General features: G+C 38.8%; 1 pseudogene; it reads left to right on the forward strand.

Moving 5' to 3' along the window:
• The first annotated feature begins 6284 nt into the window (after window positions 1-6284).
• Window positions 6285-7157, forward strand: LOC102823096 (annotated as a pseudogene).
• The last annotated feature ends 347 nt before the right edge of the window (window positions 7158-7504 follow it).

Genomic DNA, 7504 nt, shown 5'->3' on the forward strand with positions numbered 1-7504 from the left:
ATAACTTTTTCTGGCTCTCTCTGCTGGGTTTTCTTGGCCTTTAAAATAGATCCACCACCCCCACCCTTTTCACAGGGGTTTCCTCAAGTAGTTTCAGGTGTGTAGGCAGAGGACAAACCCCTATTTTCTGTGGATTAATAGTGCTTTGGTAGCTCTTGAATTTAAAAGATATTTTTCAGTACATATTACTTTGGTAATTCTGTTTTAAACCTTTTTTTGGCTGGATTCATTGAAAAGAATATAGAAATGGAATATAAATATCAGAGTCCACTCTTTAGTTTCACCATCTACTAAATCTATAGTCTTTGAAAAGTTATTTAACCTCTCTCAGACTTGATATTCCAAACTGTAAAGTAGATGTAGTCATAGATATTGCAAGACTGTGTTGAATACTGAAGTATATGAAGAACCCTGCAAAATGCCTGGCACATTTTAGGACTGCAAAATGGTATAGAAGAGGAGGGAGAATCAAACTCAAAATCAGTCCATGTCTGAATCCTATGAAACGGAGGTCAGACATTCCTCCACCCTACAACCTTCTTTACCCTATTCAGATATCAACCATCCCTCCCACAGCACTCTGCTTCACATCTGGGCTTGATAATCTGCTGCAGTGGCCACACAGAACTCAGGGGTAATACTCATGGGTAATGGAGGTTATTACAGAAGTGATCAGGAGACAATTCAGAATCAGAAGCAACTCAGGATATAGCAGTTCTCCCGTCAGGAAGACCTCTTCTCTGCCACTGCAGGCGCTCTTCATTTGTCTTTGACCTCTCAGCCATGTGGTCCCTTAGCCTCTGACCTGCTCAGGTAAGTGTTACAAAGCTCCTTTAGTCGGTCTGTAAGTGCCCAAAGAGCACATTCTGCAAGCCATCTCCTGCCTGTAGGCACTCAGCTTTACTGGGTCCCTGGGCCTAGAAACCCAGAGCTGCTCTGTCTACGAGCCGCAGTACCTGCTGTTACTGCTTTTCTAGGAAGGGTTCTCCCTCCATTTACGTTCTGCTTCTTGATGATCCTGGATCAACTGTACCTACTTCTGCGATGACTCCTTTGAAACCTAGTGGGATGGCAAAATTAACCAATTCCAGTATTAGAATCCTGTACACCCTATTTGCATGGTCCCACCCAATCATTTGGTGGGAATTAAGAAGACTTAATAACTATTTGTTGAAAGTACAAAAACCTTCCACGAGATCATAAAAACGAATGCCTCACATTTCAACTGTTGTGCAGGTTCCCACAGATCTATCCTGTGGCCTGGTCTTTCTTTGTGACAGATTTCCTGAGTCAGTAATCTGCTCTGTGAAGTCCTTGAGTGTGGTAAGCTCTAAGAGGCTTTCATGAATATATTCACCGCAGGCATTTTAGTAGCCTGTACATTGTCCCAACTCGATTTAGTCAAGATGAAAGATGCTGGACCATCAATCTGAATGTAAATACATACTTCTTTTTTAAAACCCTAGAGACAAATTACAAATTATGACCTATAAATGAACTCAGGACATTTATACTTCTTCTTGGAAGGTATCCAAGATGCCATTAAAAGGACTTGCAGTTACTTATTGGTGGACTTAAGCACTACCCTCCCCTGACTCATTGTGCCAAGGAACAGTGGTTAAGAATTGATCTGCTTACTTCGGATGGCTCAGTGCCACCATCCCCCGAAAATAATACTGCAAAAATCACTCAGGCAATGTGGCTATAACAATATGTGTGATGCTACTGCAGATGACATTTATGAGTGTCAAAAGATATGACAAAAGATGGCAATAAATCAAAAGACATAACCTCTTGAATCTGACTGTTTTACCTTCCACTGCAAACCGAATTGATAATCCCATTAAGTCATCATTGCTCTCTCTCCAACCCATCTGAACATGTTTAAAATTGGCTTCACCTTGTACCTAGTGAATTTGTTTAGAATTTACCCTATTACTCAGCCATATTACCCTGATTTCTTTGGAAGGGAATATAATATTGTTACCCATTCGATTTACTACAATCTGTTTAAAGTTATATTTTGTAAAGCCATCCCACACAAATTTACACAAGGAAGTTTCAAGGTAAAAATTGGTCAGTGTTCGTTCAGTATTAGCTAACACATACATAGCCTAGACCAATGCTATAGACCAGTATTTTAATAAACTTTTCCATCAATGAGATGAAGCCCATGTTTGCCATAAAATTTCTTGTACTTTGATATTTCTGCTCGCCAAGAATGATCCTGTTGTCTAATTTAATGTCTCAGGTATCTTAATACAAGGAAGAGTACGCTTCAACAAGTAGACAAAAAATTCTGGTCCTTGAAAAAATGGAAGAGCTTCCATATTACCTTCCAATGTATCTTCCATTGTAAAGTGTACATATCAACCTTTGGTAAGTTCAGAATTGCTGGGTGGTGTAAACAGTTAAGTGCTTGGTGATTAACTAAAAGGTTGCTAGTTCAAATCTACCCAGGAACTCTTTGGAAGAAAGGCCTGGTGATCTGCTTTGGAGAGATCACAACTATTGATCATAGTTCTACTCTGCATAGAATCACCGTGGGTTGAAATTGATTCGGTGGCAACTAGCTTTTTGTTATTGTTATGGTGAGTTCAATTTATGGGAGTTCATTCCACATACCTGGCCAACTCTAGTTGCATTGAAAAAAATAGGGAGTTTCTAGACTTCAAGGTTTCGAATCAGAGTCTGGATGTGGCAACCACAGCAAGGAATTGAGGCTTCACACAGCAGTGAGGCCTTGCTTGAATAGCCAGCAATGTGTCTGATGCTTTTGTATTTAAACAAGTTTAAATGGATAAACAGCGTAGTCATAGCAGTTGCCACCTACCAGCTATTGTATCATCTTCATATGTATAAACAAAGAGATAATTTCCCTTGTCAAGTCCACAGAACAACTCAGCCCCATAAATAGAATCATTGGCAGCATACACTATAACCGTGCCAAAATGCTGGAGGACATAAAATGGAATTGTGTTTTCAGTATCTCTGGTTATTTCTTCAAACACAACATACCACCTCCTCAGAGTCCATAGGACTAATTTTAACAGGATACCTTTTTATACCAAGAATCAGTAAAGATTTTTAGAGGTTTAAGAAGTTTGAGTATAGTTGTATGATCTTTCTTTGAGTGGAAGATTATGTGCAATATAGTTACAACATTGAGCACAACAAAGACTATATCTTTAACCAATGTATAGTACCTGAATTAGAAACTGTGTTCTAGGGAAGGTTCTGTTTAAACATTTTGAGTTGAATAGAAGGTGTTTTTATTCACTCATATTGAACATTAGATGTCCTGGTAATTTCCTGGCCACAAGTGCATTTAATGCAGAAATTCCTGATTCAGTCTTTTTGATGGGTGTTTTAGGTTCATTTTTCTATTTTGTAAATAGAATATTGCTGTAGGTATAGCTTCTGTAACTTTTCAGGGTATAAGTTCAATGAACAATGTACATGAATATAATCCTTTAACTTTGAACAGATCTTTGTCCTTAATTAGAACAGCTGTCTCTATGAATATTTTATTAGTATTTACTAGTAAGACTTTTCAAATTCTGTTTTTATTTTAAACAATTTCACTGGTTTTCCTCCTTTACTATTGACTGATTAATATTTTTCCCTTGAAACTTGAAGGTGCAACATCCTAAGGTTTTCTTTAAGCAGTGATATTACTAATATGCGTATTATTGCATAAAATATCTCCAAGAAAATAAGTTCACAAATAATGGAAAAGTGAAGTGTCTAAAATATAAAAAGGCAGAATTCAAGAGTACTGCTTCCAAACAGGCAAAATTGAGGTGCCCAGATATCCTCAAATGTAAAGATGTTTACTGAAGCACAGAGCTCAGGTTTCTCCCTATAGATCAAAACCAAACCCACTGTCTTGGAGTTTATTCCAACACATAGTGACCACATAGGACAGGGTAGAATTGCTCCCATAGAGTTTCCAAGGTTGTCAATCTTTACAGAAGCAGACTGTTTTCTCCCCTGGAGCAGCTGGTGGGTTCATAACTGACCTATCAGTTAGTAACTGAACATGTAACCACGGGACCACCATCCAATGTGAAGACAATGTGTTCATTCTGATGATGATGTCATCAGTTATCTGGTGATGATTGTCCATCCCTTAGAGAACTGTGAAGTCCTCTGAGCACTTACCTATAGCTACTGAACAATTTGGTCAATGTTGTCATTGTTAGGTGCTGTCGAATCGGTTCCAACTCATAGTGTCCTATGCACAACAGAACGTAACACTCCCCAGTCCTGTGCCATCCTCACAACTGTTGTTATGCTTGAACCCATTGTTGCTGCCACGTTGCCAATCCATCTTGTTGGGGGTCTTCCTCTTTTTTCCTGACCCTCCACTTGTTTTTTAAAAAACTTGAAAATAAATTTTTTTTATTTATTAGGTGGGTAGAGTGACTCTATGAAACTCCTTTTCCGATATTTTTTGGCTGTATGATCTTTGTTTCTTTGTATGAATGAGATTTTATAATATTAGTTTTTTTTTTTTAAAGTTTTTTATTGTGAGTTGAATGATAGTTTACATGGGAGAACATCAGTTTTACATACATCCTATCATATATATATATTTTTTTCATTGCATGCCTCATAATTCAACAGCATTTGCTTCCATTCCCTCTGTTTTTTTTGTGTGTGTTTTGTTTTGGATGTATACCGAAGCACTTAGGAATATAGAACCATTCAAACAACCAAAGGACACACCTGCAAGCCTGCCCCCCCGGCCACCAGCACACAGCCCCTCTCCCTCCTTGAGTCTAGAGTCCCCAGCCATGCCATCTCTCCATGTCATCATCTCTTCCTCCATCTCTGACATCACTGCTTCTCTGGATATGGTCCTGCACTCCACTCTCTTCCCTTAATGGTCCCAGCATCCTTTGCTCCTGGACTGCAAGATCAACCACTCCTCTCCTTTTCTTACAAAATGTCTACCTTTACATTGGAAACATTCAAAATCAGTCCTGATAGCAATTATTCACTATTGAACCATAAGAGTCATATCCCCATCTCCTTTCACCAGCCCTTAGATAGGTTGGTAAACCACACAGTGGACATTCTACCTTCTACCACACCCTTTGAAACTAAGCTCCCTCTTAAAAATTTGTAAGTCAGTCACTTTGTGCTTTGGTAGTCCCCCATTTTGGGTAGCCAATGTCTATGTTGCCCACACCTGTCAACCCTGTGTACAGAGGGGATGAGATTGATCCTTGCTGTAAAGATTTGTTCCCTCTTTTAAGCTACTACATCTATAAGTATAGGTCAAGTTCATCAAATTGTAGCAGATTATACTTTTTTCCTTCCTCTAGTCAAATTCTGATCATCCAGCCATTGAAGCTAGGTCAAATGGGTACTATCTGCAAGTATGGGCATTTTTGTGCATCTCCCCTCACTTCATATCAGCTGGATGCTTCACTCTCTGCTTTAGTCCTCTGTGGCTATGTGTCTTTCCATGGGCTCAGGAATCCCTAGGTCTTGCTATATTGCTGGCCAACCAGGTCTCAACCCAGGTTGACCAGAGTCTATTAAGCATCTGACCCTCCACTTTTTCAAGCATGATGTCCTTTTGTAGGGACTAGTCCCTCTTGACAACATGTCCAAAATATGAGAGACAAAGTCTCACCATCCTCTATTTTAAAGAGCATTCTGGCTGTACTTCTTCCAAGACAGATTTGTTTGTTCTTCTGGCAGGCCATGGTACATTGAACATTTTTTTACCAACACCAGAATTCAAATGTATTAATTCTTGTACAGTCTTCCTTATTCATTGTCCAACTTGCACATGCATTTTCTGTTGTAAAGTGCCATTGAGTTGGTTCTGATTCATCGTGCCCCTGTATAGGGTTTTTGATGAGTGGGTGGTGGTTTTGAATGGCTGATCTTGTGGTTAGTAATCCAGAACATATCCTACAGCACCACACCAGGATTCCACATACATATGAGGTGACTGAAAATACCATGAATTGTATTAGGTGCCCCTTAGTCCTCACACTAACATCTTTGCTAGGAATTGCTGAGAGCTACCGAAAATTAGGAGACAGGAATGGGACAGATTCTTTCTCAGAGTCCTTAGAAGGAATCAACATGGCCAGTACTCTAATTTGGACTTTTAGCCTCCAGAACTGTGAGACAATAAATACTGCTCTTATAAGACACACAATCTGTGGCATTTTGTTATGACAGCCTCAAGAAATTAACATACATTTCCAATACTTGCATATGTTTTTAATTTACCAGGATTTCATGAGCTCTATATCATGATGATGGAGATGCTGACAATAAATAACACACAGATATTGCTACACCATCTGAATGCCCTGCTGGAGCAGGAGTCTAGATGTCAGACAAAGGTCTGTGGCTTGAGACTAATTGAGTCTGCTCATGATAATGGTCTCAGAATGACTGAAAGGTTAAGGAACTTTGAAATAAAAGATCCTCTCAGTCTAACTCAGTTTTTTGGCTTTGACAGGAAATCATTTACTCCAGCTGTGAATTTGCTGGACAGGTTTCTGTTCAAAATGAAGGTACCATCAAAACACCTTGAATGTGTTATACTGAGCTGCTTCTATTTGGTTGTAAAATCAATAGTAAAAGAGAGGAATTTCCCACTGGCAAATGACTTGACCCCAATAAGCTATTATAAGTTCACAGTTTCCGACTTGATGAGAATGGAAAAGCTTATATTAGAGAAGGTGTGTCAGTAAGTCAAAGTTTCTATTGCCTTTCAGTTTCTACAAATCTATTATTCACTCATTTAAGAGAACTTACCATTTTAAAGGAGGAATAGCCTTAATCTTGAAAGACTAGAAGCTCAATTTAAGGCATACGAGAGCAGGATCATATTTTCTAAAGCAAAGCCTTCTGTGTTGACATCTATCATTACATTAGTGATCCAATCACAGAAGTGTGTGCAATTAACAGAAGGACTAAAATGTCTTCAGAAGCATTCCAAGATAAATGGCAGAGATTTGACCTTCTGGCAAGAACTCATATCCAAGTGTATAACAGAATATCCATCAAACAAGTGTTCCAAACCTAATGTTCAGAAGCTCAAATGGATTGTTTCTGAGTGAATGGCAAGGCTGTTGAAGCATGATTACTACAGGATAACCCACCTTCCCACAATTCCTTAATCAGATTCTTACAACAATAAAAAAACTCTTCTCTGAATCCCTGAGCTGTGGGTCCATAGTGTTAGAATGAGTTTGAATTTTGTAACCTCAAAACAGCACAACCTCTATTAGCATTTATGTTATCAAAGTTGGGGAAATTGATTACTTAACATTATGCTACAGTGCCATCATGAGAAAGATGAGACTTCTCTTCCTGCAAAGATATACAGCCCTGGAAACCCTAAACAGGGTTTCTATGAGTTGGAACTGACTTGAAGTACTTAACAACAACATAATAGAACCTCATGTTATAGGGATGGGAAGTGCATATTCTGTAAGTGGGCCAGTAGTAGTAATTTTGAGAAAAG

The sequence above is a fragment of the Chrysochloris asiatica genome, unplaced genomic scaffold, assembly GCF_000296735.1.
Source record: "Chrysochloris asiatica unplaced genomic scaffold, ChrAsi1.0 scaffold00083, whole genome shotgun sequence".
In the NCBI taxonomy this organism is placed as follows: Eukaryota; Metazoa; Chordata; class Mammalia; order Afrosoricida; family Chrysochloridae; genus Chrysochloris; species Chrysochloris asiatica.